This window comes from Rhea americana, unplaced genomic scaffold (genome assembly GCF_003343005.1).
Source record: "Rhea americana isolate MKP2758 unplaced genomic scaffold, rheAme1 scaffold_2, whole genome shotgun sequence".
In the NCBI taxonomy this organism is placed as follows: Eukaryota; Metazoa; Chordata; class Aves; order Rheiformes; family Rheidae; genus Rhea; species Rhea americana.
In genome coordinates, this window is record NW_028186149.1 from 11,776,509 (window position 1) to 11,794,546 (window position 18,038).

The 18,038-nt window shown below is 36.4% G+C and overlaps 1 long non-coding RNA gene across 2 annotated transcripts; it reads left to right on the forward strand.

Moving 5' to 3' along the window:
- Nucleotides 1-10: 10 nt before the first annotated feature.
- LOC146596731 (uncharacterized) lies at nucleotides 11-17,830 on the forward strand. 2 transcript variants are annotated; one of them, XR_014895674.1, is made up of 4 exons: nucleotides 11-148; nucleotides 11,582-12,628; nucleotides 14,449-14,582; nucleotides 16,135-17,830. It is a non-coding gene; the product is annotated as an uncharacterized LOC146596731 (long non-coding RNA). The 2 variants fall into 2 exon arrangements; XR_014895673.1 differs by lacking the exon at nucleotides 16,135-17,830 and having other exon boundaries at nucleotides 14,449-15,006.
- Nucleotides 17,831-18,038: the final 208 nt, after the last annotated feature.

The following is an 18,038-nucleotide window of genomic DNA, read 5'->3' on the forward strand; positions in this document are numbered from 1 at the left end:
GGCGGGCGGCGGCGGGCGGCGGCGGCGGCGCGGCCTCCTCGTGCCGGGCTGTGGCAGGCGCCGTCCCGCCCGCTGGGATACTCGCAGTGCTGGGAGCGCCCGGCAGCTAGCGCGGCCAGGAGCTGTTTCCGRACGCAGCGCCGCTTCGGTGGGTTTAGTCAACGTCTGTTGACACTGACGGGTCTATGTTGGTTTATACTGGTTTTCAAACCGAGGTTCTGTTGCTTTTGGTTGTTTTTTGTTCCTGCTTGGCCTTATCATCAAGATCTTTCGTTCTTTGTGMGTAATTGCTGTATGCCGCTTTGAAGGTGCTGTCACGGTCGTCTTCTGAAGTATTTTGGAGCCTAGCGCAATGCACGTGGCCTAATCAGGTAACTCCTAATATCTTTTAAAAAATTAACAATGGAGCAAGAATTTTCAGACAAGGATTTAAAAATGCGTATCTTTAAAAGAATAAACAACTTTCAAAAAAMCCCTCTTTTTTGAAAAAAGTAAATAAAACCAAAGGCCAGCTTAAATTGGGTCCATTACCCCCACAGACTGTGTAGTTTCCCATGTGCTTATTTATGAGGCTAAGAGTCAGGTCCGCCGGCAGTGCAGATTGCCATGCCACTGGATTTACACTGATTTATACTTGCCATGGAACTAGCCTTTGTGTTCTGTTGAGTTACTCTTGTTGCTGGTATTTGGAGGGGTTTTCTCTGTTTTATCAATTAACCAAGCCTCTCCATATTATAACTTGACTTTCTTACGTGATACATTGCTCAGTACTTTATACTTTTAAAATCAATTTGGTCTCACCTTTTTCTGAATAGTCTCTTGGCTAAAATAGGCATTTCATGACAATCTCTACAACTTTTCAAGGGTGGTTAGAAATAAATACATTCAGTAGACTAGGTTTAAAATCTCCCATCTTCAGAAAAAAAAAAATGAATGAAGAAGGATGACAGTAACTTGAAGTTTGTTAAATGACATGGAGCAAGTTAAGTTGGCTGAAATTTTGACCAAGAGTAGATCGGTATCRTATTGTTTCTTCTACTTTCTTGAACTTCTGCAGAGATAACCAGCCATTTTAATAGGAACAGATTGTGGGCTTCTTTTACAAGTACTACACTGATAAGGAAAGAAAACCAGATAAAAAATCTTTCAGAGCATCCTAAGGAGATGTGAAAGTGTTTTCTCACATGCAGTACATAATATGTAATTTGTAAAGCTGAAGAATTTCTTGACTGTTACAGACACAATATTTTTAATTTATTTTGATTATAGCTTATATTGTGGTTTTTACTGATATGCAGGAATTATTATTTTTTCACTGCTCAAAGCTTTGTTAGGCTTGTCAAAAAAAAATACAGGTATAATTTCTACCCACAAGTTTGATCTCATTGAAATTCATATGCTTATTTGTGTAGGTTAGCATTTGTAGGAACAGACCTAAATTTTAATGAAATAAATTATTCACTAAAACAGAGGCAATGTGATCRAAGCTTGTCACCAACCAAACATTTTTCATTCTTCTTACAGATGTGTTAGAGGATGCTTGCAGGGAAAAGTTTGATTTTGCTTCCATTAAAGTCACTTRGAATTTTGCCATTGACTGCAGGTGATATAATTGGAAAGGTGCATCTACATTGCATGTTATCTCTGGGTCAAAGCTTGATTTGTCAGACCCTGTCTGCTTTGTTTTTGCTCTGTGGTCACCTTCTGGGTCCCTGGGCCTGGTCTCTGAAGCCCACAGTCTGARGTGCGCCTTTGTGCAGTGCTGAACTCTGCTCTATAGCAGGAGAGTGGCAAATCACAAGAGTTTAGGACAAAGGCTTGTCCCCAGCTTTGGGGTTATTCTTTCCAGCCAAACCTGGTTCCTCGCAACATATCTGTGGCCACCCTGCTCTGCTTCTGGGAGACGCTGTCTCCAGCCAAACCTGGTTCCTCGCAACATATCTGTGGCCACCCTGCTCTGCTTCTGGGAGACGCTGTCTGACAGCCTCACTTCTGAGGTGCAGCCGGTGCCTTCCCCTTCCCGGGGAGCACGGGTGCAAACGGATACTGGCCTTAACTGGGAAATCGCAATCTGTGGCCTGACCTCCCAGTGAGGGCTAGAATCTTAACAACACAAATGCTTTTACTCATCTCCATTCCTGGGAGGCAGCAGGCATTAATCTCTCCCAGAATGTGCATTTAGTTGTTGTTTGCCAGAAGTAGATCACATTTACTTTTCTAATGTAATCTGCATTCTGAATCACTCTTAAAGTGAATTGAACTCACTACCTCTAAGTTGAAATGTAAGCCTTAACAAAATGTAGCAAGAAACTAAAACAGGGTATTAAATACCCAGGTGCTTGATAAGGAGAATTAAATAGAGGAGTTTTAGTTTGAATATTGAGCTAGTTTAAATATTGAAGATTGGTGCCTTTGAGACAACAGATGTGTCCAGATAATTGCTACTGTAAATAAAACTAGCAATAAAAGATACCTTTTATGGCATGAAGATCATCTTATGAATTTCACAAATAAAGAAACATAGGCAAAACAAAAATGTAGAGATCAGGAATGAATTACCATTTCACGTAAATCCACATTTTTCTATGAAAGTTCTGTGTTTTTTTTTCTTACAATTATTCCATCAAGGTATCCTGTGTACTTTTATGACCTTAAGTAGTCATAGTACTACTATATACTACGTAGTACTGTACAAAAGAATGGTGATGGCAATTGGATCAATCCTGTCCTTCAGAGAAAGGTTGATTATTTATTTGAGCATAATTTCTACTTTACCTTTCCTGTTATTAATAATGTACGCCCTGAATAATTATGAACACTCTAATGCTGAATATATATAATCCAAATCAAAGTCAGTAACTATAATTTTTCCAAATTACAAWTTTCAAATTAAATATTCAAAATATTCTATTTTTCAAAGTCTCAAAATAGGCTTTGAAGTGAAAACATATTTTTTCTGTCCCCTAATCCACTGCCGTTCAACTATYGGTTTACAAAGGTGCAGTAGGATATATAATCTCCTACGGTCCAGAAAGCCTCAAGTTGCATTGCCTCTGCTGTTGAAATGGGTGGTAACTTCATGTAACTCTTAGTGCTGAGGGTGCCAAAAAGCCACAGTAAGGTTCAAAATGTTTAAAATAACAATCATGAGGTTCAAAAGCTTTGAAGCAGAATCAGCATGAARCTCTATTGTATGAAACCTAGCTATTCCAAGTATATTTTCTTCTGTTTGCACAACAGTCCATTTGCAATATATTTGCTAATTAGTTAATTATGCTTTTCTGACAGGTGCGTTTTTCAGCTTTCTATATAACTATGTCTAAACATAGTCTGTGCAGTCAAAAATCAGCCATTTCCTAGAGTCTGACTCTAAAAATAAAAGCATTGCCAATGAAATAACAAGGTTCAGTTCAAGTTCTCTCTCTACGCTTTATATTCCCCCAGGATTCTCTGTACAAGACTTCTCAGCCCATATATGTTTTTCGCTTCAAAGATCAACACCCATTTCTTTTATAATAAGCCATCTGCTCAGTGTGTTAGCAAAATCCATGCAACATTTTCCCAGCAGCACCAACACCTGCTAATAGAGACTATAGTGTTTCAGGCAGATACTGCCAGCCTGTCACAGCTTCTTATCTCCTMTCTCTCTAATCTTCAGAGTACTGTCTGGGATTATCCCCTGAAAATCAAATGCCCAGCAAGATGGCTTGTTAGTTTTTGTATATCACCAAACATGTGCTATGTGCTTGATTTGAGTTCATTGCTGGTGTAAACATCTTTTATTATACAGAGCAATATGATTTTACAAGCTGTGACAGTTGGATGTTGCCATAACATATACAATAATTTTTTATAATCCTCATCACTCCAAACACTCTCTGGGTGAAATTCAGTACCGATGTAAGCAGCTACCATAATTCTAAGGGTATCAATAGCACTGGAGCTCAGTGGGGCCCCTTTGGTTCAGGCATGTCTTTGAACAGATAATTCTATTTATAACCACACAAAATATCATTTCAGAGTGTCTTTATCTTTTCAGTAATCAAGGCTTGGGACGTTCTTTTCTCAAGTAATCCTGTCAAGTTCCCATCTGTTCTCTGCTCCTGATTAAGAGCAAAAAGGGAGTCCCAGAACTTCAGCAGTTTAGAGATGTATTTCCTTTGGATAAACAGCCATCAAACCAGTAATGTGCCATTTGTGGCATTTTCCCATTTTGTGAAGTTTGTAGGATCAAGTCAGATACAGGAAAGGGAAATTTATATCTGCTGATAAATTAAGTTTCTGGGGTCATCCAAAAAGGAAGAAACAGCTTTCTTACTGCACATAAGCATTCACCAATTGGAGTAAGATCGTAGTGTCAGCAACAGCTGCTTGTGCTATTGYAGGCTCAAGTAGAGGTGTGTGTGTGTCTCATTCCTTGCAGATGCTGGACACAGGAAATAAAACAGAATTTAAGAAGTCTGGTCAGGATTCACTGAGAAGAAAAATGGGAATGAAGAGAGCTTTCTGTCCTGGTAGCGTTGGGGTGTTTCTCATGTAGTKAATGTGTCCTTCTGCAAAATAATGGAAAAGTTCTCAACATCTGTTAGATCAGCATCTTATTAGGTAAAACTGAAAATTGTTTCATGTAGGTTCATGGACATGAATCTGAAGTTGTCAGTTCATTAGTTTGACATAGTGCAATGTGATAACTGTTTTGTATGATATTGTACTACTGTCATCTTAACCATTTTAAGTGAAGATAACTAGTATCTAGGCTTTATACCCTAAAGAGAAGCTGTAGATCTTCTCTCACAGATTGTATTGGTTCAACTGACAAAGAAAACWGGGCACTTATTTTCATTATTAAAGTCTCTTGATGCATTGTTAGTTTGGGCTGAAAGAAAAATGGAATTAAACTCTTTTACATATAACTTTAAAATAATTATTCAAGAAATAACTGGTATACCTTCATCATAAGCACTAAACAATCTTGTATTGACCACTGTACAGGCATTAYTCTCACAACATTCCTATCAGGTAAATATTACTTATCTCGTTTAAGAAAATGATACAGAGATTCAAATTTATCCCAACTGTTGCTTCAATGTCACATCAGCAATGCGTTTGTGCCAAACAGGTGAGTACATTGTCAAAAGCCACACAGGAGATAATGGCCTGAAATATGTACAAGGTTGAGAAAATCTATTTTCAGCATTTGTCTAATTTACTTCACACTTTGCACACCACTTGGAACACGGCCTTTGGAGTCAGTGGCAGAACTAAGTGCTTGCRTCCTTCCATTCCTGTGCTCCCTAGATTAAATGTCATAGACTCGGTCTTAAAAAGCTTAACATACACTTAAAATTTATTGTTTGATTTATAACTTTGTCATTTTTCTTAGTAAATATAGATTAAAAAGGAGATGATTTTACTTTCTATAATACTTTCAGAATTTATATTCTGCACAGAGTATTCCTGCAGTGGAGTTAACTAGCAAGTCTGTTTCTGGAAAAGCTCAATTCCAGATATAAATATTAACATTATCTGAACTACAAATAATTTAGTGAATTGCAGAAATACATGTATTATTTTTCTTGTAAAAAAGACAATTGAAAAGTCAGTATTTGCTTAAATGGAATAAAAATGTGTACTGAAATTTGGATTTCATTAATATGCGCTGTTAAAATGTTGAAATAAATGTTAACTCCTCACTGTTTTGCACAAAAAWTTTTACTTTAAAAATAATAGAGATTATGAAAATCCTAGATGCCGTAAGAAGTCCTTTACTCAGATCTGCCATTTCACCTCAAAGCAGTTTCTAGCTGCATGGATAACTTAGTCTTTGGTTTGTTGGGGAAAGCATTTTGCTTTTATAGAACTGTGCAGTGATTTTGTAATGGGGACAAATACCTTCAAAGACTGTAATGGGACTATAGAATCTCTGTAGATGTTTTTCTCATTGCACATCTCTTCTTCAGTTTCTTCACTTATAAAATAGAAATGACAATACCTACACCCTTCTTTACAAAAGTGTTCACTAGGTGTATCTCTACCATGTGGTACACTGAAGAAGGGATGGAACAGTTGCATAATAGCTGTAATGGGCTTATTCTTCACAATTTTATTTGAAAGACAACAAACCTGTTGTTTAATGTGTTAATGAGAAGGTTGAAATATATCACCAGCTCATAGTGATTATTTTTATGATAAAAATATATGTATACTATCTATGAGTATATGTACAAAAGCCAGCTAATAGAGTAAAACATGCCAATGAAAAATACAAATATGTAGGTCAAATTATAACCTCTGGAGGAGATTTGAAACAGTGGGACACATAGTAGTCTCTAACATTTACTGTAAAAATGCAAAAAATTGCAGAAGAGGTTCCCTGTATGTAGAAAATGAGTAGTAGCTCRCTTTATGTCACAACTTCCAGTGGCCCCACATTCAACTCAGTCAGATGTGCAGCATGAGGACCCTGGAACAGCACATTGTGAAATGATCTGCCTCGGTTTAATGTGCTTTTCCATGCAGAAAACAGTTAATGTGCCTTTATCATGAAAGGTTTTCTGTCCATCTTTAGGGTAAGGACTAGAGTGCAAATGTAGAAAGGATAGTATGATAATAACCTCATTTTCTTTAAATGACCATACTTACGTTAAAAAAGAAAAGAGAGTTTTTCAGTTGATGATTCAGAGCAGATAGTGGCAGATTTTGAGTTTGCTACTCTTCAAGTCCCGTCCCACTCGCAAATTGGACTGACAATCTATTGCACCAAAATTGGTAGAAGAGAAATTTTGACCAAGTACATCAGGGAAACTTCAACTTTTATAAAAAATGGCCTAGAATTAGCAGGTCCATGAAGACTGGACAAGACCTCACCTTCCAAAGTTCTGTCTGCAGTTATGAAAGATTTAAATTCACTACCGCCCTGCATTTTTTCCTTTTTGACTTGGTAGTACTTTTTGGTCACTTTGCTCTCATTTAAGAGACTACATACGGCTTAAGAGGATATGAATTTGGATTACATAATCAAGGAAATGTTTTAAATGCTTTTTTCTGTCTCAGGAAAATAAAAGGACAAATGATGTTTACAGGATTCAACCAAAAGTTCCAGATAACTTAGAATTTCATTCCTGAGTCTTAATCAGCATAATAAAGTTATTCTTTCAGACTGTTTTCATCATTTAATCACAAAACCACAAGTTTCATACATGGRATGACATGACATTACGTAATAACTTTTTCATAGCTTAAATTAAAGCAGTGTATTTTTATACTGAGTACAGCTTGAAAAATATTTAACGTTAACAAGAATTAATTTTCTTTTCTTAAATAGTACAGGCAGAAAATGGAGTTCAAAGTTAACTTAATRTTCCTGTATGACCAAGTTCACACTATATAGCCCCCAATAGCAATTATTTCATAAAGATCAATGAAAGAGGTACACATATAGAAGGAGTATCATGTTTTAAATCTAGAGAAGTASTTATGTACTAACGTGTATAGCAGTAATACTAATACTTTTCTGAAGCAACTCTTAGTAATGAAACACTACCAGGAGAGGATACAAACTAAATAAACTTTTAATCTAATTTCTGAAGCATAACCTGAAAAAAACTTTAGTCCTAAAATATCAGGGAAATGGTAAAACATTTTAGTACTTTAGCAGAATGACACAAGTGCAGGTTGCTGGTTTTATAACTCTGCATAATTGTGTATGAGAAAGAACCTGCTGTTTTGTTTCATTAAGAATAAGCTTTGAAATATTTATCAGCTAGCTAATACTTAACCCCTCTATTCATCATATCTGATTGACAACTAATATTGCAAAGAGTAACATTTTTACTCTTATTTGGATTCCCCCATTTTAACTTAGCTTTCCAATAGGCTTTTCAGCTTTTTAAAGCTACTGTCTCAAAAGGCACAATAAAAGCACATTGTCAAAATGAGAAGCAGAGTAGTCCTTTCTGTATAGCCAAAGTTTTCTTTCTCATAATTTTCTTTCATTATATATAAACACTTTATCAATAAATAAAAATATTTATGTCACAATAGGAAAGCAGTGTAAAAAACAAGAAAAAAGCTGTTGCCAGAAAGTGTTTATTTTTGCCATATATCACAAATTAAAACAATTATAGAGCATAAAAGCATAAAGCATTCCAGAAAAAATGTGCAAAATAGTCCCTGTGAAAGCATATATCTCTTCATACAGGTATAGGCAGGCTGAATCAGTCTGTTCAAGAGTGACCTCACTTTTCCCTGAAGGTTCCCAGCCTTGGGAAGACTGCATGTTGTCCCACTGATGTTTACTGGGGTTGTGCTAAGCAACCAAATAAACTAGAGAGATTTAAAGGGGCCTTACTGTGTAGTCTCCAAAATCACACACAAAAAAGATTAACTTTCCAGATTGCCCTACTTGTGGAGGAATGCATAGCATGATGTAGGAAAATCCTTGAAACTCTTTGCTACTGCTTTTGGTAACAAAGAAATAAATGACTGCTACAAATATGATGATTTGGAGTTTTGGTTCAAACTACGGAGAAYATTTTTGGTGAATACAATAGATAATGTTAATATAATTTAAATTTCCTTTTAATCTCATGGGGTTTTTATGTCTGAGAAGCAATAGTCGCTCCATTATTGAGTAGATTATGATTTATTATTTCAATTACGGCAGAAAACAGAGGCCTTATTCAAAATTAGGACCCCACTATGATGCAGCTGCCCAAACATATACTAAAAAGACCATCTTCAGACCAAAGATCTCCAAATGACTCCACTGAAAACTGTGGAGAAGTGACCAGAGATCTCACACACAGCATAGAGACACAGGCACATGAACTCGGACTGCTCACACATTCCTGAGCGTGCAGCAAAATCACAGGTTCTCCTAGTCATAGCACCCTTTTTGTCTCCAGGCTAAACAGGTTGCTTCCCACACTATTTTCTCTCTTAAAAGATCATGCCATATATTTCCCTGTAGAGTGAGGTCCCCTCCGAGGTGGAGAGATGAGACTCCAGGAGGGCAGGGCAGGTGAGGAGGATACCTGCACATTCTTTCCCATAAATTTATCTGTTCTCCTTTCTCTGACACTTTCTCCGCACAGATGCACTTCAGTTCTTCTGACTTCTTTGATCTGTCCCACTCYCATTCTCAAACCCTCTTCTCTTTGCACTATTTTATTCCTTTCTTGCAGTTCTCGTGCTGCCTATCTGTGGCAGGGAGACACTGCCCTCCACTATGCGTTCCGCTGCACTCCTTGTACCTCCTCCTGCCGTTCTCCTCTTGCCTCTTCCTCTTCTTTCCTCCCTGCAGCCCCAGCAACCATGGACTGTCACAAATGCCAATGAAACTTTCAAAATCTTCTGCCTTCAGCTGTGTGTCTCACAGCTGGATGGATGAAAAATCACTACATAACTGATAAGTATTGKCATTGGTTGTATTATTAATATTTGCATATAAAGGATCATTATACAAAGCATTTAACTCCCCCTTCAAACTGATAGAGGACAGAGAAGAAATATCGCTCCAATATACTGCATAGATTAAGTGCTTCTAACTAAAGGAGAACAATGTAACCACATTTATCATTCCTAAGAAATTATAGGAATAAATTACTTTCCCAGGAGAACCATTACTGACATGTCTTTTGTGCCCATTCAGTATACTGTCCTATACTAACCTTCAGGGAATGGATATGGCTAATTATACTCCTTTCTCTGCAATAAATTGGTAGAATGCTATAGCAGAAAATAGAGAGTGTAAGCAAAGTATTTGCTTTAAGACAGGTTGTTTTTTTAAAGTTTGTAAGAAGTAATAGACTCAAAAAYGGGAAAACAATCCAGGCCAGGTTTTGCAGATAAAATCCTGATGTCACTGATGGCRAAGCTTCTTTTCAGTATGAAGAAAGCAGGAATTTGTGAATTCACAAAAATACTTTTCTCCTTGGCAAGAATTTTTATGACCCTTGCCCATGAGGGTTGACCTGTGGTTTGCCTTTTCATTAATGACCCAGCTGAATTAGACATGCCCACTACTCTATGCCCAACCTGATTAGGGAAAATAAAATCTAGTTCTCCAATTATTTGGATGAAGCAAGGGATGATAAACATCACCAAAGTGTGCTGCTGAATTTCATTAGCTTTGCTAACTCTTRCAAAGTAATGATTCTGATAGTAAATATGTAGTACAGTAAAGGAAAAGATCAAAAAAAYATACTAGGGTGGGAGAAGAGATGGAGGGAGATGAGAGGAAATAAAAAAGGAGGAAAAGGAGAGCAATAAGGAATATTAAGTCTKTAGGGTTAAGAAAAGGGAATTTCTTGGAGAGGAATGGATTTTTTTTTATTTTAGTAATGTAAAATAATAGAGGGAGCAAAAGAAAGTTATGTTTAAATGAGCGGATATTTTTTATTGTGACAAAAAATATCAGAAAGGAAGATTTCTGAAGAGAGCTATCAGAGAAGGAAAAGAGCAACTRTCTTAAATGACCTACACATTAGATGCCACCACTCCAGATTTAAAATGTTGTACCTGGACATAACRTGTCATGAATAAGTGCAGACATTATCCCTAACATGGTCAGGCATCTGCATGATTATACATTCTCTATTACAGACCTTGGTTGATTGTCTTTAGCAACAAATTTTTGAAAGGAACTACAGTATTGGAAGCAGAAGAAATATGATGGAGGGTAATTCTTGTATGTAGACACTTACTGGTTCAGTTACTRCTTGGGACTAGAACTGCTCTTTGCACAAATGGACTGAATGGAGTTCTTTCATGTAAATTTGATGACTAAGAGGTAGTATCCTATGCCAATTTTAAAAATCCTCTTTCATATTCCTGTGGAAAAAAAACAGTATTTCACATAGTTACCATCTTTCAGCGTAAATAAAAAAAATAAAAGTTTCAAGAGAAGCAAGATATTTATTTCAAATATTGGAAAGTCAATTCAACATTTCAGATATGAAACTGAGTTTAAAGAGAATCTGCCTTAGTCTAAACTCAGATAGAAATCAAAGATCTCTGTTTCATGAGACAAAAAATGCTTGAGAACACTCAATTTCTCTCTCTGGTGGATCAATCATGCATATATCAAATATGCAGARCATATAATAATACTACCATTAAGATACCGTAGCACAATCTCAGATTTTGGAGCTGAGAGAAAAAAGCTTTTACAGTGAGATTTGCATTACAACCACTTGAAATAGCCACTTCTTTATGTTGCTGGGGTTTAATACATTCTTATTGGCTAGTACCATAGACATTTCTCCTTCTAGCCTCTTCAAACACAAACCAAAAATAGATCTACAAAAATTAAACAAATTTTCAAGTCTGTTTATTAGCTGCATTTTTCAGATGCAAAGTGGCTTCTTACTGATTGTTGCTTTCAGGAATTAAATTTTATTCAACAGATGCACATCTATAAATATGATACTATAATTTTCTTTGCTTGCAATTTCTTACAATGGAAGGTTACTGGTGTAAATGTACCTTTAAGAGGTTTGACTTTCTGCCTTGAAARTGTGAGGAAAAGGCACTGCAGACACATTATTAAAGAACATCTATCTTAATTTTCTGATCCTAGAATGATTCCTGATTCATGGTACTAGCAACAAAAAGAAATGAAAGAAACTCTGGGAGAAATCGGAGCATTTAAAGGCTGAAACACTGAAGTACCAGAAACTACTGGAAWGAAGGAAAGAACGTTTGAATGTACATCTGGAAGCAGTAGCTGTTATTTAAAACCAGCTAACCAAAAGGAGGTTTTCTTTCTGAAAATAGCAAGTTCAGATGCATTTGGCATATTTAATAGAATTCAGCAATTCAAGCAGAGGATAGCCATGAAACTGTTACAAAAAAATGAGAACTGCGCTCTAGATAAAAACAAAGCATATGAAAGTTATAAACAGTGAACATGAGGGTTCAAAAGTATTTTGCAGCTTATAAAGTTGGACAGTCAATTACAGCTCAGCATATTTCTACCCAAAATATRTATTACAATAAATCATGGAATTTCCCTGTTCTAGGGCATGAGCTAGTTAATATTTTTAGATTTTAAAAAATCTTGCCATTTTGAAAGCTAACTTAGCTCCTGGTTTTCCCTGGAACAGAGAACAAATAATAAGAAATTGGACTCCTAGAAGTTCACTCCAGATGATGCAACATAGAATTTCCTTTAACAAGTACGTCAATAAAGTGYTGGATCAGAGGGGTCTGTGATACCTTAGATATGACCAAGAGCTGAAAATATCATATGGCAAAGATATTAGAGGCCGAAAAGCTTACAGAGCTTGAAATCAGAAACAAGCAATAACAACACAAATACTGCAGATGGGAAAAGCTGAGATTTAAGCAAAAGCTTATATTAATTTGAGAGAYACTGCAAGCACAAGGAGTCTGAACGCAATGAACAAACTGCGTATTGATAACACCTCTGGTTTAGATGAATGTTTTYGTAAGAACAAAGGACACTTGCAAAAGAAGATCATGTATGCAGAAAAAACAACAGTACGCTGTAACCACAAGAGCAAATGGGACTTGTATTACCTTCAGTGAGGCRTATGTGCACGACTCCTGTCGTTCCCAGGAACTGTGCTCTGACCCTGAGAGAAAATCCACAAGTTATAGAAAGGTAAATGGGTAAAATTCATGACTTGGAAAAGTGATTTTGTTTCTGTTAACAGCTAGCTTCTAGACATAAATAATAAACCAGGGAAAACATCCTAGACTGTTTTTCTGTTTTTAGATGGCACTGCTAAAGATGCTACAGCTGAAGAGCTGAWTGTGCATTAAAAAGCTTATTAGCTTCACTTCTTTAACAAATATAGTAATATGTGATGGGGCTCAATTTACAGGACCTACATTTGAGCAAATTACAATGAAGTTTAGATTTAGAGATGTCCCTRTTAGTTGTCATCAGTCCTAATTGTTGTTTGAAGCAATGTTACAAAACTAAAACAGATCTGAGAAAACATCTGCAGAGTCTGTACATAAGAAATGGAGCTTTCTACTTCCAGTTGTCTCACTGAACAACAGTAATAAAAAACTCTTAACTAGAAAGCTGGTAACAATAGAAACTGAGAAAAACGTGGGTGTGAAAAACTTCCAAGTGCAGATAAAGCTGACTCTTCCTTCCCCCTTTCCTTAATATGATTTGGATCCTAGAAGCTGTTGTCAGCTGGGAGCAAATGTGATACAGGGTGAAAATATGAGAATTGACACAAATTTTAGCGATGCTCTGAAGTCAGACTAACATTTGCTGAGGAGCAATACAYTTTATGTATTTGCTTTTTCTAAAAATATTTGTGAGAATAAATTTTCCATTTTAAAATTCCAAAAGGGAGGAAGAGAGGGACAAGAGCTCTAGTGTTTTTCTTGAAAATTTTTCATTTAGAAGGAAGCGTAAACATTAAAAAGATCAAACTTTGGGACATAACACTTTATGAAAAAGTGAATTTTTCACCTCCCAGCAAGAGTATCACTGATGGTTCAAGCAGATCTGTGCATATGTCTGAGAGTAATCAAACATTATTAATAATGTAGTTAATAATATGGCTATAAACATAAGAAATTCTGTGTTATATTCAAATCRTTTAAGTTTCACTATTAACCTGGTTGGAAAAAGTATCTGTGATACTGGGAATTGTTTTTTAAGAGGCCTGCTTTCCTAGTCTTAGAGAGAAGCTCTGCAGATGACATATGCTATGTTAAACAGATGCATTTGAAATTGTATCTTGAGGTAAAAAGTAGCCTTTTAGAGAACAGGCCTCCAGAGTAATCACCGAACAACACAGAGGACATTATTTTGGGAGTTTCATTCTATTAATGCCACTGTGTACAGTGACTGCATTCAAATTTCTACTTGCCTATATACTTTAAGGACTGAAAGTTGTATCTTAAAAAGCAACTATGAGGAGGGAGTGGTAGAATTCATAGGTATAACTTTGGAATAACACACAGACTAATGAATGCCATCCAGTAAAGAAATAAAACAAATACRTAAGGAAAGTAATATGCTAATTTTTATTCCCATCATAATCCATTTGGCTTCCATTTGGGTTTGTCATTGTGTAACAGATACCTGTCCTGCGGAGTCTGCCTTTCATTGCGCTCCCAGGTGAGGCAGGCAGTGCACCGCACAGTGCAGCGTGTGAACCTCTACATTACAGGAGGGTTTGAGATTAAAAAAAAAAAAAAAAAAAAAGGATGTAAAAGCATATCTTGAAAACCATGCTATGTAATGTTTTTCATATCAATTAGCTGCCACTGTTTATGAGATGAGTACAGAGAAATTTTTAAGTGAGCTTTTGTGATATTGGTTCAAAGAGATTCTGAGTCTTTGCAGAACACGTAACTATGACCAGACTAAAGTCAAGGTCTTTGAAACAGTGCACAAAGATACCTGCAGCATAGACGTCTGTCTAGAATTTATTTCTTTTTTGTTCATTCTAGCAGTTAAAAGAGATCAATGTATGATAAGCTCAAACATTTGGTGCTTTTTCTCAAAAGTCTTCATGGCAAGAGGTGACACAGCATGACATCATGCGTGGAGACAGGAGATATCCAGGAAGAGGAAGGCAAATCAGGTAAAAGAGGTCTCTAAAAAGTTAATGTCTCTGAATAAAGATATTGTTTTCTTATGAAGTGTGTGCTTATAAATTACTGGAAGAGAATAATTCAGGGGGATTATCTGTGTAGTTTGCTACTAAACCATAAAACAGCTGAGGGAGTGGGAAGCTACACTTCTCTCATGGTGGAGGGGACAGATAAAGTGCTGAGTCCTCCAGTGCCACTGTCAGGGACAAATGTGGTTTTTGTTAAAGTACCTGCACCTGTTTCTATTTTTGAAATTTGGAAGAGGGATTGCGATAACAATAGCTTTCAAATTCTGAATGCTACTGTACAACGTGAGTCTGTGAAATGCCAAGGACTATCCTAGATGAAGCTAAGCAACAAAACCTAGCTCACAGAGTGTTAGGCAATATTCTCCTCACTTTTTATGCCAAACTCCACATCTTTACTTCTCTTTTCTTAGTAGATGACTGTTTGAGGGTTTGCTGTAATATTTTCAAGCCACAAGTGTAACTCATATGTGAGATAATTACATTGTTATTTTTAAATTTCATATGAAGGATAAATGTGTTAAAGATATTAATTTAACRGTTTCCCCCATTTCCCTCATTCCACAACTCTCACTTAAACAAATTCACTTAGCTGTTTGGTGTCTCATTACTATTTGGTAATACATATAATACTGCTTTTTGTTACCATCCATTCTAGCAGATCATGTTTCTAATTAATTTGTCCTTTTGTTATTAAAACAATATAACAATAGTATCTTTTAAAAGCTTATAAACTAGAATAAGAAATTCTCTGCATGGTGATACTGTAAAATAATCTATGTTTATTTTTTCAAATGTAGTAATTAAGSCTGGTAAACTTATTGTATGGACTCCCTTAGTTAGCATTAAAGTGGCCTTCATATAACATAGTCTATTTCATTTCCAATGTGAGTTATACTAAATTGACTTAAGGTCATTTTTAATTCTGAATAAAAATATRGAGAGAGGGATTTAATACAGTATAGTCTACTTTAAATTTAGAGCTGCAATTAACATGGAGATCTCTGTAGAAAAGCCCTAAAAAGAGAAACTAAAAAAGTCACTATTTTTTTGTAATCTTTATTCTGTAAGTGATCCAGAGTCTCAATATATACTTAGAGCAAGCATTAGTATAATATTAATAGCATCCAAATTACACTAAGCATGCAAACAATAAAGTTAGCTATCCTGAAAGTGTTCTAATATATATTTTTGTAAACAGGTATATATGAATAACTTTGACTATACAAGTAGTATTTACATTCAAATCTCTGTGACTATGAGCAGGATTCAGAAAAGTATGTTTGCAGGATCAGAAGCTGATGTCAGACAGCTGTACCATCAATTTTGCTCTAACTTTCATTCTTTTTGTAGTTCATGTGCAACAATTCAGATATGATGCTGAACTGCTACAATATGAGAATAAAAATGTGCAATTAAAAGTTGTGTGTTTTTCTCTACTTTTGATTTTTGTATGCCATCAGCTATTGTGAAGAAAAGCAAATCAATATAGTATAAAATACTTTGCTTTTCCTAGGCTGGGCAACCACAGGTAAAACAATTTTGGAAACCCTGAGTAGAAAAGGAAAGGACTTCTCTCAACCTGCATGAGGAAAATTTTAAAATGAGCTGGATGGCAGCATGATACCAGCAAATGGATTACAAAGTCAGTTACAGAGGCAGGTCAGTAAGAATTTTCCTTAATACTATTAGCTATTCCTTCTGAATCACAAATTTGCAGGCATTATCTTCTATGAGCATGGAAGAATTCAAAGAACAATAATGAGCAACTGAAGAAAGTGCGGTCTGACTGGTAGCCAGAGATCACAGCCCTTCTCCCATGATGAGATGGTCATATGAGACAAAGAACAAAAACTGAGCAGCCGGACTTTGCCATTAAAGCAGTCTGTAATTTATCTCTGCAAAAAATATGTCTACTCAGTGGGATATTGATCACAAGACAGAACCTATCACCTCCCAGAAGAATATAGCTACTATCCAAAGAACATTTGACAAATTACTATCTGTCAAGATAGCAGGCAAATGCATAGTCTAAAGAAACAGGTAAATTTGAACTATGTCTACAACATCAGAAAAAAATTGATTCTTGAGAGGTATGGTGAAATACATAAAAAAATCAATAAGGCAACATATAAACTCTTTGTTTCTGTGTTTTAATGTTTTTTCTGACCACTGGCTCTCTTGGGGAACACATAATGCCAGCGMGGGAGGGTGGCAATGGTGAAGTGGCAGCTGCTGGGGTAAACTTACTACGGAGCTTCTTCCTTGGAGTGCATCTAATCACACTGAAGGAACTTCACATTACACTTAACTGCAAATTTCTCCCCCTTTGGACCAAAAGGTCCCTCAAAACTGTGACAGTTTAGTGGGCAGCACTCTTTTTCCTGAGGCTCCAGAGCCCCTGGATTCACAGTCAGAGTAGAGCAGAGAATATTTTTCAGGAGAGCTTACAGTACAGGTAATGACCAGGTTGCTCTAGTTTCACTGTGGATCAAGGTGTTGTAATCTCCAACATTGCAGAAAACCTACGTAAGACCTTTATTTGCTGCTTTCTTAAGGAAGGGTCCTCAACAGGAATGAGTTGGGTCAGCAGATTTGATCTTACCTGCACAAAGATGCACTTCATTACTTTGTATAGCCAATGCATGGAGTGGGACATCAGCATACTCAGCTTTTCATCCCTTCCCTCAGCACATCTACCTGACATGCTCAGAATATTCTTGGCAGGTCTTAAATTATGCTGCATCGATGAATATTTCTATTTCTGGGTCAGAAGCTGAGGATTAGGAAGATTCCCTCTATAATCACCAAAAGACACCCAGGCTTCTTGACTGGTTAGCACCACATTGGAAAAACATGCCAGACCAGCAGAGCAGAGGTTAGCTGGCAGCACGAAATGCACTGGTAGTCTAGAACAAGCTGAAAGGAAAAACAAAGGGTTAAATGTCAAAAGAGACCACCTTATTTAGGAGTGGAGAAGGAAGTYGGTAGAGGCATAAAAAGATGCAGAAGTGTGGGATTTAGGAAATGACCATCAAAGACAGCAYGCTTGTAATTCACCCTGCAATTTAGAGGCTCTGCTGCAATCCTAAGGCAAACTGGCCATGTAAAGAGAACAGCAACAGATGCRGGTACATATCCATAACCTGAGCAGTACCAACATCCCCAGGATAAGAAATATCAATGTGAATTGTAACTCCATAAGGGCAAAATCATGAGTGTATATATACCAATCCCTTTCAGAGCAGGCATACCTTAAATGTGAGGAAAGAAAATTCAGATGCATAATGATTTAAATTTCATGACTTGTTTCAAATCTATATTGAAAACAACTGTTGTAGTTCCTAGAGAAATGTTGCTATCTCRTCTAGAAATTGGCATGATTAGTGAATGAAAGGATATGTGGTTCCAGAAGTAATT